General features: G+C 39.8%; 1 long non-coding RNA gene across 1 annotated transcript; it reads left to right on the plus strand.

The window, feature by feature from the left end:
* Positions 1–939: 939 nt before the first annotated feature.
* LOC123729692 (uncharacterized) lies at positions 940–17,613 on the plus strand. Its single transcript, XR_006761384.1, has 2 exons — positions 940–1,399; positions 15,903–17,613. It is a non-coding gene; the product is annotated as an uncharacterized lncRNA (long non-coding RNA).
* Positions 17,614–19,152: the final 1,539 nt, after the last annotated feature.

The raw sequence follows: 19,152 nt of genomic DNA on the forward strand, positions 1-19,152 counted from the left end.
ATATTTTAGCCCAGTGTTAAGAATTAGAATTGTTCCACTGATCAGACTAAATAAAGTAAATAGATAATAAAATCTCCCGAAGACAACATTACGTAAATCTGCCCCTACACCTAACCAAACTCTACTTCTATTTTTCCCACTCTAGAAGCAAACGTACGCATTTGAGTTTACAATCTGTTTGACAAAATTATTTTAATAGTTACAAATCAGGCAGAGCTCCAGCTGTTTAGCATAATATATATATATATATATATATATTGCATGTTATTTTGGCATTACTACGTGTCACATATCAGTTTGCAAACAATATAATTTTTAAAATAATAATTGAGTTAATAAAGCCACACAAACATGGTCTCTTTTTTTGCTTTCTTGAGCAAGGCACCTCCAAAATGCAGATCTAGCCTCTTAGTAGTGTAACCGATGTGAAATGGATAGCTAGTTAACGGGGTACGCGCTAATAGCGTTTCAATCGGTGACGTCACTCACCTTGAGTTTATTTCCCTTGCTCTGCAAGGGCCGTGGCTTTTGTGGAGCGATAAGTAACGATACTTCGTAGGGTGTCAGTTGTTGATGTGTGCAGTGAGTCTCTGGGGCGAGGAGAGGGACGGAAGCAAAACTGTTACACTTCTGAATTCGAAAGTGTTGAACTACGTCCGTTTTAGCTCGCTCATTAATGTCTTAATCGAAATTACAGATTGCCTCTTATCCGCTCATTGTTCCCTCATGCCAGTTTGTACATCTCAATTGTCAGTAGAAACCACTTTTTTTTTTAAAGCAATTCAGCCATATAAGCTAAAATGAGGCTGAATGAACTGTTTCGCTGCCAGACAAGGCTTCGCTGGTAGCCAGGTGTAGCAGTGGTAAGTATTCACTCCATGGTGCTGAAAAGAAATCTCTGCTGTTGGGACAGCTTTATATAGGCCCTAATAGTTTGTGGGCACCGTTATAGTGCAATTAATGTGTTGTTGTGTAGTGGCTTTGCTGGCATGCATCAAAATAATGTATTTGAGTTAGCCCCGCCAAGATTTACACGCTAAAATCACCACTGCTTCGAAGGCATGCATAGGCCAAATTGAGTTCTGTACCGCATCACCGTGAGCCTCTCAAATGTTTAACAATGTGGAGGGCTCAGTATAGCTCCGCATTGACATGATTGGTTGATGGTAGGTGAGGGCGGGAGGTCCTGGATAAACACAAACTCACTTCCTTGACAACTTCCTTCAACAGCTCTGCGCTGCTCCGTGACGCTCAAGAAGTATGAATGCCCTGACTTGTGCAGAGGCCATATTACCGTAAACGCTGAACGACCAATGCAGACATTGTATTGATTGACCGACCGCAGTGCCTTTACCCTCAACTCTTGTAACAATGCGGTATCTGCAGTATCTGGTTGATGGTAAGTGGATGCGGTATGTCCTGTATAAACACACACTCTTTCTTGACTACTTCCTTCACAACAGCTTTGCTCTGCGAAGCGCGTATGAATGCCCTGACTTCTGCAGAGGCCTCCTCTCAGTAAATGCTGTACAGCCAATGCAGATGTCGGAATGACCATAAATCGCATTTTAGTCTATGTGGGGTCGCCAGAAACCCTAACATACAGTTTTCAGGGTTACAGTATTTTCAACCTAACTTCCGTTTCAGTGGTGGAAAAAGTACTCGATTGTCATAATTGAGTATTAAGTAAAGATACCTTAATAGAACATGACTCAAGTACAAGTGAAAGTCATCCAGTAAAATACTACTTGAGTAAAAGTCAAATAGTATCTGCTTTAAATGTACTTAAGTACCCCTCAGAGGTGGAATAAGTACTCAGTTGTCATACTTGAGAAAGAGTAAAAGCTAATCAAATTCCTTATATTAAGCAAACCAGATGGCAGGATTCTCTTCTTCTTCTTCTATTTACAGGCAGCCAGGGGCACACTGCAACACTCAGCCATAATTTACAAAAGCAGTATTTGTGTTTAGTGAGTCTGACAGATCAGAGGCAGTAGGGATGACAACGTGTTGATTGGACCATAATGCTGTCCTGCCTGAGCATTCGAAATGTAAAGAATACATTTGGGTGTCGGGGGGAAAATGTATGGGAGTATAAAGTACATACTTTAATTACAAATGTACTGGAGTAAAAGTCAAAGTTGTCAAAAAATATCAATTGTAAAGTACAGATGCCCCCCAAAACTACTTAAACATACTTTGAAGTACTACTTATCTTTGCTTTACGCCACTGTTTCATTTCCCCCAAAAAATGGATGTGGGAACTTTGCTCAGGCATCTTTTTATGCCTGCTACGTTAGGTTATCAAAGGGTAGGGCTAAGGAAAATAGATCCACTCCTGCACTCTATACTCCTCTGTAAACTGGTCATCTCTGTATACTTGTTGCAATGGTTGATGCTTATTTATAAAACCCTTAGAACTCAATTCCCCCTATCTGAGATACCTACTGCAGCCCTCATCCTCCACATCCAACACCAGTTAAGTCAGTCACATTCTGTCAAAGGTCCCAGGTCACTCCTCTTTTCAGTTCGCTGCAGCTAGCGACTGGGACGAGCTGCAAAAAACACTCAAACTGGACAGTTTTTCCATATCTTCATTCAAAGACTCAATTATCGACACTCTTACTGACAGTTGTGGCTGCTTCGCGTGATGTATTGTTGTCTCTACCTTCTTGCCCTTTGTGCTGTTGTCTGTGCCCAATAACGTTTGTACCATGTTTTGTGCTGCTACCATGTTGTTGCTACCATGTAGTTGTCATGTTGTGTTCTCATGTTGCTGCCATGCTATGTTGTCTTAGGTCTCTCTTTATGTAGTGTTGTGATGTGTGTTATGTCCTATATTTTAATTTTTTTCCCAGTCCCCTGAAGGAGGCTTTTTGCCTTTTGGTAGGCCATCATTATAAATAAGAATTTGTTCTTAATAGATAGTCATTAATATTCATGAATTACGTTGGAGGATTGGTTTAGCCTTCTTGGGTTTGTGGATGCGCAGCATAGCTGTCTAAGGTTGTGGTAAGGACAGAACAACGTGGCAACCCCCGCTTCAGCTTAATTATGAAATAAATAAAAGCCTCACCAGTTAGCTACCAATCTATTTTAATTTCACTCTCTGAACATTCATAAAACGAGTTCACTAATTGCTATTTTGACCTTTCCACAAACTGTAGTTTTTAATGAGCAAATTGACCCAGATGTATCAAAGAATTACGAAATCCAAGATGAGTTGGCTAGTAGTGGCTGCCTGACCAGTGAGCTCACTAACTACTTTCAGTCATTTAGCCATCCTCCTAAATGCGGTGGTCAGTGGATAAACTAACTATGATGTGAACATATTTAGGTGTAAACGAACTAGTAGCCAGCTATTGTTGCCCATGGTGGAATCATATCTAACCAACTGGCTCCTGAAGCCAATGTGAGATGTCTGTGCCCATTAACTCAGAATCTAGACTGGGCCTCCAGTAACCTGGAGCGTGAGGTAACAAGCTCTGCTGGTCGGCTACTGCATAGCAACCTAGCACTGTTCATTTATTATGATCAAGTTTGATCTCCACGGTGAATTATTTCAAAATTCGCAACAAATCGAGACTTGAATTAAAGCTGCAATATGTAACTTTTGGACGACCTGACCAAATGTATATACAAAGATATGTCAGTCATTGAAATCAAGTCTAAGAAGTGGAAGATCTGTTCTATGTGCGCTATGTATATGCTTCCCGTTCGTAAGTTTCGTATTTTGTCTTTTTCTTTCGGTTTTATACACCAGCTGAAAATACAATATTTTTGGTTATGAGAAGTATATTTCACAGCGGTTTAGATGCTACAACGATGCTCTACACCAGGGTTTCCCAAACTCGGTACTGGGACCCCGGGTGCACGTTTTGGTTTTTGCCCTAGCACTACACAGCCTAATAAAAATAATCAAAACTTGATAATGAGTTGGTTATTTGAATCCGCTGCTTAGTGTTCGGGCAATTCCAAAACGTGCACCCCTTGAGGACGTAGGATGCATTCCAAACACTTAAAAGACACACCCTATCCCCTCGGCCATCAAATTAAGTGGACACTTCTGATGACGTCTGACGAGTATACTCTTGCAGGGCGAGGGAGGTAGGAATGATTTTTAAATGGAACGTCCATGGTTGGAAATTCGTCACTTGTTCATCCCGCAATGATTGTGTTTTCAGCCACCGGTAGCTTGTGGATGCTTTATATTAACTAGAAGTAGACATGAGGGGGCGACGAAGACAGACTGTGGTCCATCATGGGTTAGTTATAAAACATATTTTGGTGCATCTTTAAATAGTGATCCATTCTGACTACTATATTTGTCGTGACACAGGACCACGTGCTGACATAGACCAATCACGGGTCGACAGGCTCGGGCAGGATGAAAATCATGATCCTTTGCTTGTTACGGCCACTTTTACCAAAACCTTAGCATTGCTAGTTGAGCTGTTTTATAAGACAGGGCTGCTAACTCTCACGCATTTCACCCGCTTCTCACGCTCTCACGGTTCACCTCATATCTCACGCATTGAAAACTACTGCCTTTATTTGACTAATTAGCGCGTTAACTTTTGAACTGTGCTCCCAAGTCATTTTGATACCCCCCCAAAAAAAAACGGGGGACGCATGCCAGCAAAGCCTCAACACTCAACAATACATTAATTGCACTATAACGGTGACAAACGGTGCCCGCAAACTATTAGGGCCTACATAAACCTGTCCCAACAGCAGATATTTATTTTCTGCACCATGGAGCACTATTATGCACCATTATGTCATAATGGCCGATGAGCACCGATACATTTTGTCTATAAATTTCTCTTCATATGACAAGGATTGAAAAGGATTTGCCAGTAGATTGTCGACATGATTCATGATTATGACCGCTTGTCTAGCTAAGATTTTGGAATTATGATGTTGACATGATCAGTCCAATCAAAGCTATGGTACATATAAAATGAAGTCAAATCATGTTATCTGTGGCCAATGACCTTGAGCCTTCTTGGATGGGCCCTTTTTTATTATTTGTTTTACCTGAGCTAGGCTGAAACACCTGCGTTTTGTATGCAGCTCTATTGACACCTGCGTTTTGTATGTTTGTATGCAGCTCTATTAACTAAATTATAATTTTTGTACATTGTTTGCAAACTGATGTGACACTATTAATGCCAAAATAAAGTACGGGGAAAAAAACATTGTCAGCAAGAACAGTACTGTTATTCCCTAAATGTATTTTATTATTTCCCTAAATGTATTTTTGTAGCCATTCATGGACAGTTTTGAATAAGGCATACAAATAAGCATTGGATATTAAATGCTGCAGGAATCAAATATAATTTTTGACATTTTAGTATTGTGCAACGGTAGGCAGAGATGGTAGAGGGACTCACAATTGTTTATATATAGAGTAAGCTGATGGTAAGGATATTCAACTAGTAGGCATAAACCACCTGACTATTGATATTCATTCTATTTTTCTTTTCTTTTTTTAATATGTTTTTGTTATACGAGAACATTTTCAAACACCCAGCACTTGGGAAACATACAGTACCAGTCAACAGTTGAGCCACACCTACTCATTCAAGGGTTTTCTTTATTTTTACTATTTTCTACATTGTAGAATAACAGTGAAGACATCAAAACTATGAAATAACACATATGGATTCATGTAGTAACCAAAAAGTGTTAAACAAATCAAAATATTTTAGATTGTTCAAAGTAGCCACCCTTTGCCTTGATGAAAGCTTTGCACAGTCTTACACTCACACACTAAAACGTATTCAATATTTTTTCCCCTCATGAATCTACACACAATACCACATAATGACAAAGCAAAAACAGGTTTTTAGAAATGTTCGTTTTTTATAGTTGATAAATTTGCTATCACATTTACATAAGTATTCAGACCCTTTACTCAGTGCTTTGTTGAAGCACCATTGTCAGCAATTACAGCCTCGAGTCTTCTTGGGTAAGACGCTACAAGCTTGGCACACCTATATTTGCGGAGTTTCTACTATTCTTCTCTGCAGATCCTCTCAAGCTCTGTCAGGTTGAATGGGGAGTATCGCTCCACAGCTATTTTCAGGTCTCTCCAGAGATGTTCGATCTGGTTTAAGTCAGGGCTCTGGCTGGGCCACTCAAGGACATTCAGACTTGTCCTGAAGCCACTCCTGCGTTGTCTTGGCTGTGCTCAGGGTCGTTGTCCTGTTGGAAGGCGAACCTTCGCCCCATTCTGAGGTCCTGAACGCGCTGGAGCAGGCTTTTATCAAGTATCTCTGTCTCTCTTTCTGTCTCTGTTTCGTCTTTGCCTCTATCCTGACTAGTCTCCCAGTCCCTGCCGCGAAAAAACATCCCCACAGCATGATGCTGATCTCTGGAGCTCTTTCAGAGTGACCATCGGGTTCTTGGTCACCTCCCTGATCCAAGGCCTTTCTCCCCTGATTGCTCAGTTTGGCTGGGCGGCCAGCTCTAGTCTTGGTGGTTCCAAACTTCTTCCATTTAAGAATGACGAAGGCCACTGTGTTCTTGGCAACCTGCTGCAGAAATGTTTCTGTACCCTTCCCCAGATCTTTGCCTCGACACAATCCTGTCTCAGAGCTCTATGGACTTCTTTTGACGTCATGGCTTGGTTTTTGCTCTGACATACACTGTCAACTGTGGGACCTTTATATAGACAGGTGTGTGCCTTTCCAAATCATGTCCAATCAGTTGAATTTACCACAGGTGGACTCCCAAGTTGTAGAAATAGCTCAATGGAAACAGGATACACTTGAGCTCAATTTTGAGTCTCATAGCAAAGGGTCTGAATACTTATGTAAATAATTTCTGTTTTTATTTGTAATAAATTTGTAAACATTTCTAAAAACCTGTTTTCACTTTGTCATTATGGGATATTGTGTGTAGATTGCAGATTTTTTAAAATCAATTTTAGAATAAGGCTGTAATGTAACAAAATACGGAAAAATTCAAGGGGTCTGAACACTTTCCGAAGGTACTGTATATGAACCCTGTTTTGCTGATGCTATGTATTGGCCATTGGGAGGCTCTGAAGCCACCGGTTGGCCATATTGGCACTCCCAAGTAGGAGCAGTCCTCCATAAGAATGAATGGAATTCTACAGTATTTCAATTCAATGATTTCCAACAACATGTGAAAAGAGTCATGGGGAGTGAATACTTTCTGAAGGCACTGTATTTTAATGAAATGTCAAAGAAATTACATGTATTTACTTGTAGTGGGAACTGTAACATTAGTAATCTCCCAAAATGTTACGTTTTAATGTTTTTATTTGTATATTTAGCTCACATAATATAATGTAGTAAAAGTATGCATTAAGGTCTGCAATAGACTCAATGAATGCATTTCTATAGCTTACAAAATATATTTTTTTTTACAATGGTGAGGGAGTGGCACGGTGGCTTCAACACAGTGCCCCTTATCAGTCATCGTGTGTGTATGTATTAATGCATACTGGCCGTATTGTTGCTACGGTGTATTGAGGGACAAACCGTAATATTGCAGTTTTTCTTAATTTTTTCAAGCTATGGACTATGAGGCACATACGTTCCCTTTGCGTAGGAGAAGGGTGCAACTGCAGCCTGCAGTTCGGTCATTCCTGCATGTGGGCATTCCTGCATCTGCAGGAACCCCTCTTTATACTTCTATTGGTCCATTTTTAAAGCTATGACTCCATACAGAAATGGTTTCTTGAGATCGGTGTGGAAGAACTTGACTGGCCTGCACAGAGCTCTGACCTCAACCCCTTTGAACATATTTGGGATGAATTGGAATGCCGACTGTGATCCAGGCCTAATCACCCAACATCATTGCCCGACCTTACTAATGCTCTTGTGGCTGACTAGAAGCAAGTCCATGCATCAATGTTCTAACATCTGGTGGACAACCTTCCCAGAAGAGTGGAGACTGTTATAGCATCAAAGGGGACTAACTCCATATTAATGCCCATGATTTTGGAATGAGATGTTTGACGAGCTGGTGTCCACATACTTTTGGTCATGTAGTGTATTTTAGCGCAGTAAACGTGATAATTAACTACAATTGCCATGATCCAGTGTACGGCTACTTGTCCGGTCAGTTTCTTTTATGCCTGCTACTCGAGACAGAAGAATGCACGATCAAGAGGGGATACAGAGAGAACACTTTCTTTGAGGTATCTACCTGAAAACATAATTTAGGTGATTGATAGTTGGAATTCAGCAGTCATAAAAGTATGCCTTATTTACTTTGAAGAACTACTAAAAATGCGATTTTTTTTTTAATTTTATTTATTTATTTTTTTTTGTAGGAAGGCATAGGCAGCAGTGCTAAATAGATGAGCTGTATACCTGGAATTAAATAATAAAGTCATCAAATAATAAAAATGTAATATACACAGCTGAAATCTTTTATTAAAACGGCAATCAGCAGTTGAAACAAAACAAAGCTCCTCCTCACCCGTTGTTGTTGTAAGAAGCCTAGGGATGGGACAGGAGACATGTAACCTCTCTCAAATGCATAGACAAAGCTATGGATGCAAGACTGACCATCCATGATATCAAAATGATAGTTTAACCATGTTTTTAGTCTATATAATGTTTGTTTACGTATACTTTGTTTACAAGGTTGGCGTAAAACAAGCTTATATTTTGGGTTCTGATGGGGTACGACAGTTAAACTAAGCTCATGAGGCATATTTAAGTTATATTCTTCAAGAATCAATGGGTACATATAATTTATTTATAAGTCCCAAAATGGACGTAGCAACTGCTGATTGCTCCTTTAAAATAATGTGAATAACTGATGGTTAATAAGTGATACGCAGTCATGGGCAGTCATGACCATCATGGGACTTGTATTGTTTTTACATCATTCAACCCACATAATGCATAGTGCATTTAATGTAAAAAAAATATATATATATAAAATCGAAATTGAAAATCATGATTATTTTTTTCTTAGTTGAACCGAAACCGAACGGACCTCAAAAAGCACTAATCGCTCAGCCATATAATTGGTGCATGTCTTGTGTCTATAAATATGGGTGTGGTACACTTCTGGTGAAATTACCTGACAAAGATCCTCGCAGGATCTAAATGTTGTTTGTTTATTAATAAAGGTACATGGTGGAGCCTACAGTATGAGTGTGCGGGCTCTATTTCTTTTATACCAACTTCTTTCGGGCCCTGCACCGAGGATGTGCGTTTGATCACATTTGACTACCTACAACGAGCTAGCTCAGGTTACTTGAGATTTGAGCAAAAAGGATGTGACTTGATCAAAGAGAACTTGTGTGGAGGAACCAAGGGTGTTTTTTCATCTTCTGTTCAGATGATATTCCCCCTACATTGTAACTGATTTCAAATGGTGCTAGAAATAGAAGAGACTCTAAACACCAAAAGAAAACAGTCAGCCTTGGCAAGAGGGGTCATGATGTGAGGCGGTGAGGTGTGATCCTGGGGTTGCTGTCAGTCACTGGGGAGGTGTGTTGTGCTGGCGCTGCGATTCCAAGAATAACATATTCCAGTGTGACATTTACATAATTGTTACATAATTGGACACGGAATAGAATGTTTTTATTGTCATGCGATAGTCAACAAATAATGTTAACCCCCACCAGTACCACCTAGCCAAATGTGTGCGAAACTAGGAGACTGCCGTAAGCCTACTGTATGCATTCATCCATCCTGCTTTAAATGGTGTCCTCCTTACACCAAGAACACTGATTTCAAATGGTGCTAGATATGTTATTGATACTCTAAAACACCGTCTGAAACCAGTTTCCAGGGGAAGTTATGGTCAGGGCTGTGTCTGAATCTCCATTGGCCTCCCAAGGCATCCAGCCCTGTAGAAGTTTCAGAATAAAAATGGTTACTATCAAATGTTGATAAACAGTGGGTGCTGTCTGTTCCTTGCTTTCAGTACTTATTGAACAGTATCAGCCACAGTTGCATAGGTTTCAAATACATCACAGCATGATGCCAATCATAAAGGCTAATAAGTGCATATGTGGATAGTGCATAGACAAACGTTTCAGTTACTGCACATCTACCACTCCAGTGTTAATGCTAATTTGTAATTATTTTGCCACTATGGCCTATTTATTGCTTTACCTCCCTAATCTTACTACATTTGCACACACTGTATATATTTTTCTATTGTGTTATTGACTGTACGTTTGTTTATCCCATGTGTTACTGTTGTTTTTGTCGCACTGCTTTGCTTTATCTTGGCCAGGTCGCAGTTGTAAATGAGAACTTGTTCTCAACTGGCCTACCTGGTTAAATAAAGGTGAAATAAATTTAACAAAGTCAACCATCATCAGGGTCATCAACGTATCACTTTTGGCATATTTTAGCTTTTCTCGTCTCTCCTTTTTGGATTTGTCAATTATTACAAGTACTGTCATGTATGAACAGGTTTTGATTTAAGACCTTTTTTATTCCTTTGCAGGATGGGTACCAAAGCTAAAGTGCACATGTACCATCATGGATACCTTACAAGGAGGAAGTGAATGATATAGTGAATGATAAGTGAAATGATCTGTAAACAATTGTTGGAAAAATTACTTGTCATGCACAAAGTAGATGTCCTAACCGACTTGCCAAAACTATAGTTTGTTAACAAGAAATTTGTGGAGGGGTTGAATAATGAGTTTTAATGACTCCAACCTAAGTGTATGTAAACTTCTGACTTCAACTGTAAAATGATATTCTACTAACTGTAAATGAATTAATGTAGACATAGATATGATGACTCGACTCTTTAGCCAATCAAACTGTAAAGGCTTCGTGCAGTTAACTAAATCTCAGAGGTTCATTGCTTGGAATCATGTGTAGAGAGAACTTAGTCTGTTGGGAAGGCTGAATTTGATTTCCACTTTGTTGCATGAGAGACCATTTGATTACCTTGCACAGATGCCTGTTGTCAAGTAGAGAACAGCAGGCCCATCTCTCCTCTTAATAACATTCTGGAATGCACCCATCCCTTCTGGCCATCATGGGGTGTCAGCACTGCAAGAGACAACATAAAAGAGATGTCATCTTCACTGTTTGAGTGAATATGTTTCAAGGAATGAGTTCCTATGTTGGTTAATAGATTCATGCAGAGTTGGATAGAGAAAGAGTATGTTAACTTCTATGGGCTATGTGGGACGCTAGCCACCTGCGGGACACAGCCAGTGAAATATCAGGGCGGCAAATTCAAAATGTCAAAATTCAACTTTCTCAAACATAACTATTTTACACCATTTTAAAGATCCACTTCTCCTTGATATAACCACATTGTCTGATTTTCAAAAAGGCTTTACAGCGAAAGCAAAACATTAGATTATGTTAGGAGAGTACATAGACAAAAATAATCACACAGCCATTTTTCCAAGCAAGGACATGTGTCAATAAAATCCAAAACACAGCTAAATGAAGCACTAACCTTTGACGATCTTCATCAGATGACACTCCTAGGACATTGTTACACAATACATGTATGTTTTGTTCGATAAAGTTCATATTTATATCCAAAAACAGCATTTTACATTGGCGCGTGATGTTCAGAAAATGTATTCCCACCAAAACCTCTGGTGAATGTGCACATCAATTTACAAAAATACTCATCATAAACGTTGACAAAATATATAACAATTATTTAAATAATTATAGACTACTCCTGGATGCAACCGTAAAATTGCGATAATATTCCAACCGGACAATGGCATATTCATTCAAGAAGAAAAAGAAGGAATGGCGCCCTCGCGGGATCGCGCATATCCAATCCCTTTGTCCACAGGCAGTCCATTGATTGACTGAGCTCCTATTATCTGCCCAGTGACAGGAGAATGCTGAAAGAACTTTCTGAAGGCTGTTGACAGCCAATGGAAGCCTTAGGAAGTGCAACGTGACCCCACAGAAACTGTAGTTTCGATAGAGAATCAAAAGAACTACAATTCTCAGACTTTCCACTTCCTGGTTGGATTTTTCTCAGGTTTTTGTCTGCCATATGAGTTCTGTTATACTCACAGACACCATTCAAACAGTTTTTAGAAACTTCAGCGTTTTCTATCCAAATCTACTAATAATATCCATATTATTGTTTCTGGGCCAGAGTAGTAACCAGTTTAATTTGGGTACGTCTTTCATCCGGCCGTGAAAATACTGCCCCCTACACCCCAACAGGTTTTAAGCAGAACTAGGGACACAATATCTTGGTTACAATATGTCTTTCTCAATCAACATTGGATAGGCTACATTATAAAAGATCTCACGACTCTCCCATACAACAACAAAAACGATGCTTGTCACTGATTGGGTTTAGATCTTCCACTTCCAATGAGGAGTTCTCACAAGACATGGGGTGTCAAACAAATATTGCCCCATGGGGTGCATTCGGTCTTCAACAAGGTCTGGAGGGCCGCACTGAAATGTGTTATATTTCCTTGCTGTCAAAATTTGAAAGAATCCATCGTTTTTTAAATTTTCAATGCTCCCTGATTGTCTAGCTTTCATTTAGGTGATTATTAGGGACCTGGACACAGTCAAGAAACTTCTACAGTTTTGTATTGGTTTTAAGCATTTTGAAGTATATTAAGTTTTGTTTTTCTTACTATTTTGGGGGGGGGTGTTTACTCAAACCACCTGTGGGCCGGATTGGAGCCGGGGGCCATATGTTTGACACACCTGCCCTAGACTAATAGGGGACAAATGCATCCACTTAGCCTGTGTTACAGTTGCTGCATGATGAAGTATTCCATCCCATTACTACTGCTGCCAATGTTGAGTCACCAAGCGAGCAAGGTTAACAACTCTCTGATCTGGAGCCATGATATACAGGGCTCTATGATGCTGCTTTAAGAGGGAAGCTCTTCCAGGAAGCATAGCCTGGATCCTTCCCCTGACTGGCTGACAGGGCTTGGAGAGAGACAGAGAGAGCGAGAGCAGGGAGAAAGAGACGAAAGAAAAAGGCACATAACCAGCTGGTCGCTCTGCTGGCACAGAGGAGGAGAGGGATCAATCCGTCAAGGCCTCCAAGAGCCACACTGCAACTTACTTCCTGGCAGGAAAAGTACGCCACTCACCCTTGCTCTCACTGCAGGAAAAGTGGGTAGGAAGGGAGGGTGCAGCTGGTTGGCACCATGGATGAACCTAGGCCAGAGTAAAAAAGTGATGTCTAGCTTCCCATGGCTCTCCTTGGTCTCCTGCGGATTTCCTGAAAATCAACACATGCCTTGTATCCTCCCCTGAGCCTCCCTCTGTCCATTCGACAAGCATACAGTCTTTTGGCCCATTAAGGGTTTCACTGCAGGTGTCAGAGTATTACAGAGGAGAAATGATCTGGAATAAGAAGAAAACAGGAATATCTCTCACTGCAGGAATATTAATTCCAAAGTATAACATCTGGCTGCCACATAATCAGCATCCTGCCGGCATCCACACTCTTCCCTGAAAGAAGACAGCATCTCAAATGACAATGCAGTAGAGCACAAATTATGAATACAAACATATAAAAAAAATGGAGAGCAAGGTAAACAGGCTTTAAAGTTCTTCCTAATTGAAAATAAAATTACCCTGGCTGTTGCCCTACCGATGTAAAAAAACGAATATAACTAATTCCAAAATATCCTCTTCTGTCTCCCTCTCACAATTTCCCATCTCTCACCCGTCTTGCCATATTCTCCACTACAATGACCGTTACATTAACAGATTGGTTGTGTTCTTTTTTTCACAACGTTTAGTTTGACAGTCAGCCTCACTCACAACCAGAAGCTCTTAAGACTAGTGTGTAAGCTCACGGTCTCTCCAATGAATTTATTCAGCGGTTCCAGGAATTCCCCCGTATACCTAAACGCATTGAATGCAGCTTCTTGAACTAGTCAGGCTGGCAGCCTCACCACTATACCGTCATCTAGTTTTAGGGCCACCGCGACCTCCTCTTTCTTCCCTCTCCCTGTTTTTTATTTATTTTTTATCTTCTCTTTCCTCCCTGCTTCAACATTGTCAAACGTGAATTGGGTCTCTTTCCCTCTTTTGTTTTTCTCGCTCTCTATCTTTCTGTACTGTTCGCAGTTGCTCTGTTTTCTGCTTCAGAGCTAAGTTCGCTTTTGCTTACCAAGTCACCGTACTGTCTACTGCTTTTAAAGGTGCATCGTTCACTTTTAAACCAAAACAGGGAGGCCGTTGTGTGGCCCTTTTTTTTTTAGGCTGTCAAGTGTGTCAGTTGGTATTGCAACGCCTATATGATACATATATTTTTGTAGAGCCATGTATACTTTAAGGCATACTGGCATAACATGGTGGAGGGGGGGGTAGGTGACAAAGCATTGACAGATTATCCTCTGATAGATTAGAGGTCCTAATTTAGCTGGCATGCAATGAGATAATGGAGGTACAATAACATTCAAAACTGTTAAAGTTAATCGTATGAAGAATTATAATTTATCCCCATGTTTTGTATGTTATATCTTGTAGAATTGTAAGAGGAAGGGGCACATTGACTTATATGGTAGATGGCAGAAACAGCCACTCTGTGATGAAGGAGATGGCGCAGCAAAGCTTTTTTGACTACCTCACTGAGGTGCAGTGAGGCAGAGGAAAAACATAAGGTTTGAGGCATGAAGTGTTGAGGGTATATTGCATTCCTCATCGCCCTGAGAACCTCCCCAGGGACTCTGAAAGAAAAAGCAACAAATTGAGTCTGAGAGATGAGCTACATTAGTGGACAACCTGATCAGGCTGCTGATAAGCGTGACATTGTGTTTGGCTGGCAGGAGGGTGGGGTTAGCGGTGGGGCTATTGACGGAAGAGTTGGCTTACATCCTGTTCCACCTCTTGCTCTGCCTGTAGTGAAATATAAGCTGCACGTCACATGATCTGAGAGTGGAAGACAAATGATCTGCAGGTTTTTCTGTTTCGTACAAATACTTTGGTCAGTAGTCCATGAGTTCACTAGGCTTCACATGAAGCAATTTACTGCTGTATATGCAGATAATTACTCTAATGGAGTTTTGCATCTCAGTGACGTATTGGAAATAAATGGTATTATTAACAGGGACGATAACAAAGCGACGCAAATAAAAATAATATTTGCGCAATAGGTTTTTCCCCTCAGCAGCACTTTAAGTGCAGAGCTGATAATGATGCCTGTGAACGAACACCGCTTCTTCCAACTTGTCTATTTATACATCATCATCCAGCAGGCAGTGGGGTTTAATTTTAGCACTGTCATCTCTCAGCAGTATTCCACCTTCCAAACTCTCATCTCCATGTAGGAGGGATAAGGCTCCATTGTAAAGACAAGTGCCAGGGTCTCTTTTTTTTCTCTAAATTTAATTTACATGTGATTCAGTTCCTGCAGTAAACGACAACATTTAGTATGGATGTTTTCCTGCCATTGCTACGGATTGACAGATGCAGAGTATTGGCAGACAGAGATGGCACCTGCTTTTGCAAAATTAAATTAAATTGCACATTTACATTTTTGTTTCATAGTTCTCAACAAAAACATTGTGAAATACTGCAGCTTTTTAAAATTAAGAAAAGTTGTTCTTAAACACGTCTGTCTGCTTCTGTTTGTTTGGCTGGAACAGCAGAAAAACTGCTGTTGATGTCACAGATTTTCCTTGTCTCTGAAAGTGGGCCAGATCATTAACTGGTCAGTAGAGGGTGGGTATGGTCAACGTTTGAATTGTTTATGAAACGGCTGTTTTTATATCAAAATGTATAGAAACATAAAATAATCGAGTCAGTCTACAGCATCTTGCAAGCTTTTAATGCACAATTGCTGAATGCTTCTTTCTGTTCAGACTATAACATGGGAAGTTATTTTAATGCACCTTTCTTTTTTGACATACTAGATTTATGGTGTGAAGCATACTGACAGACTTTTTTTTTTTTTTTGTGACTGGACAGATCTACTTGGTGGGGACGATCAGTGATGGTCCTGTACTATGAATCATTTTCACCTGTGGAGTTTCATGACCTGCCCCCCGAGGTGAAGCAGTGGGATGGACCGAGACATCGATAATTAGGGTCATTAGCCAGGGCTGGGAAGCTTCCCACTGGACACAGATGTCAGTTCATCATCTAGTTTTGATTTACATTTGATTGAGTTGTCAGCTAACATGAATTCAACATGAAATTAACAAAAAATGTCACAAGGTCATTGGATTTAGGTTAAAAGTTGAGAGAAAAAAATACTAAATTCCATTTACGTTGATGACTTTTTTTCAAATTCAATCAGTTTTCCATGTTGATTCAACGTCGTCATATAAAATGTTGGGGTTGAAATGACATGGAAACAATATTGATTCAACCAGTTTTTGCCCAGTGGGTTGTGGTTTGACTGTCAACAATAAGTGTCATCACAAACAGGTTTGTCGAGGACCTATTGTGAAAAAGGCTTTCTCTGGCAGGTGTAGATTTAATTATGTTCCCACTAGAAACGAGGCAAGCCTGCTAACTGACTTAACGTGTACATCCCGTCATGCCAATACAGAATAGGAGAAATCCTGTCGCTTCTCTTATTTTTCACATTTATAAAACTGAGCTCATTTAGGCCCCTTCAGTTGATTATTCTGTCTGTAAATTATTGTAATATGGTGCAAAAATATCTACTTAATATGAAGCCTATATACTGGAGATGATAAAGCAATGCCACGAATGGAGAAAAGTCAAGTCATGTGAATATGCCCAACAGCGCCCCTACACTCCTGGGAAGTATCCTACATGGTGTTTTGGTTTGTTTACATCTAGGTATATCAAGTGCGCACTGTCATGCAATCACAACACCACATATGTCAGTATGGCCTTCATTCACATAACAGTCATAAGATTCATATTAATATAAGTAAGTAGCACGCATAGTCCTTTTATAAACGCGAACTTATTATAAACATGACTATAGTCTACAGTAACTTCATTTAATCAGTAACAACTTGTTTGTAAACAACTACTTTTTTTGTTATTTTTCTGTCTCGTTTTTATTATTGGGCTCTGTTGTGTTTGATGTTTTATACCGCCATGAGGAAATAAGTAGTGACCATGCCAATATTAAGTGCAAGTGCGTAACATCCTCCTCGCTCCTATTTACGCACATCCATCTCTTGCGCAGCATCCTATTCCCAATCCCCGCTTCACGCTCCATCTCGTCGCCAACAGTTTTAGCCTGCCTAACATTCCTCTATCCAAAACAAATAGCATGAAGCCGATTACTTAATATAGGCTATGTTTCTGAGGGTTTCCAGTATCTGCGGCGTAGGCTACAATTCCCACCGGATTCCATTGCATTTGTCACAATAGCACTCGCTCTGACGCAGACAAATGTAACTATTTACCTGTCGCTCATAATTGAGAATGGTAATTGTATTCGATTAGTTTACTACCTCCACTATATGTATCGTTTACTAAATTGGCATTTTCATATTTATTTGAAAGTGAAGAGCATTTTAAGAGGACCATATCCACAATCACTATATTATAGGCTATATCAGATTTGTTTATAGATGTTTGTGATAACACATTGTATTAGTTAAATGTGTCGTTACAACATCGTTTGCATTAGGCTACTGAAATTGGCAACACGTTTCTGTAATTCCTAGAATAAAATTATGATTTAGCCTGATAGCTTACCTCAACGTATGTCTTCTTTCCTCCCTTGGCGACCCTTTCGGTTAGATCATGTTTTCAATAACTGGATAGCACCTGTTTCCATGAAGCACCCCTCACATTATTACAGTATCCCCATCGATTTTTCCATAGCGCAACACGAGAAGCCCGCCCCTGACACTCCCCCTTCTGCTGGTTGGCCAGGCCTTGGTGAATTATTTTGCCTACGTCGGAATCACATGTGGTTGACGCATGTTTACAAACATTGGATGAGATCACATGGTGATGGGACCCAGTTTACAGTAAACCATTCGACATTAAGCATAAATTAGTGCTCGTCTGCTTGTAGGCCTAAAAACCGAAATGAGTTACCTCTGGTTCTTTCGGACATTCCTATGGGGAAAGTTGATGGCGTTTTGGGATAAACACCGAAAATAAAGTATAAGGGTAACAAAGGCTTAGGAGATCTTATACGTTTTGTTCTATGAAATAATATCAGTCAGTCAACATTACCTGTATGAATTATTAAGCCTTTATGTGCTTGTTTTGATTAAACAAATGCTTCAAAAAGTTAGCTGATTTAAGATTATCTCATAGAACTAAAAACGTCTAAGATCTCCTAAGCATGTGTTTACAATAGACCGTATTTTCGGTGTTCATCAAAAAACCGTCAGAAACCTCATTAATTGACCAACTAGCCATGCAGGACTTAGTGCCTACAAAAATACTGCATTACTATAGCTCGCCAGACTGTAGTCCTAAAAAAACGGAAATGAAACCTCTGGTTCGTTCCGCCATTACTAAGGCATTGTGAATGCAGAAAATAAGGTATGAGGTTAAGAGATCTTATACATTTTGTTCTATATTATTATTATTATTATTATTATTATTATTATAACAGTCAGTTAAAACATGACCTGTATGAATTTTGAAGCCATTATGTGCTTATTTTGATTACGTAAATGCTTCAAAATTCACAAAAAGTGATGTTAGCCGATGAATATTATCTCAGAGAACAAAACGTATAGGTCTACAAAGCCTGTGTTTACAACAGACCTTCTTTTCCGGATTCATCCAAAAACCCTACAAAATCCCATTAATTTCCGTTAGTGCCTACAAAAAGACGGCATTACTATTGCTCTCTATACTAGTAGTTGTAAAGTATTATATAATCCCTTCGGCCTCAAAATAAACATTCACATGGCTATACTATTGCCTTTAACATGTTTATAATAGGTCTATGGGATTCTATAAGCTTATAGTAGGATGGTATAAGGTACAAAAGCATTTTTCAGATATTAAAATGTATTACATAAGTATTACACAATGTCTAATGTTCTTGGAGAAAGTGGTACTTGATGTTCTGTTCCCTCCTGTTTTGGTATGCGGCAGCGGGAGAAAAATTTGTGCCAGCCAGGGAGTTCGATTTAGCTCGCCCGGGTTTCCCCATAGAGAGGAGCTTACCCAGAGTTAAAACGGATTGTATTCGTTTTGAAACCGAGCTGCCTTCCGGGAATGAGCCGGATGCCCCTTTGAATGCCGACGGCGAAGTCGG

This window comes from Salmo salar, chromosome ssa22 (assembly GCF_905237065.1).
Source record: "Salmo salar chromosome ssa22, Ssal_v3.1, whole genome shotgun sequence".
Classification (NCBI taxonomy): domain Eukaryota; kingdom Metazoa; phylum Chordata; class Actinopteri; order Salmoniformes; family Salmonidae; genus Salmo; species Salmo salar.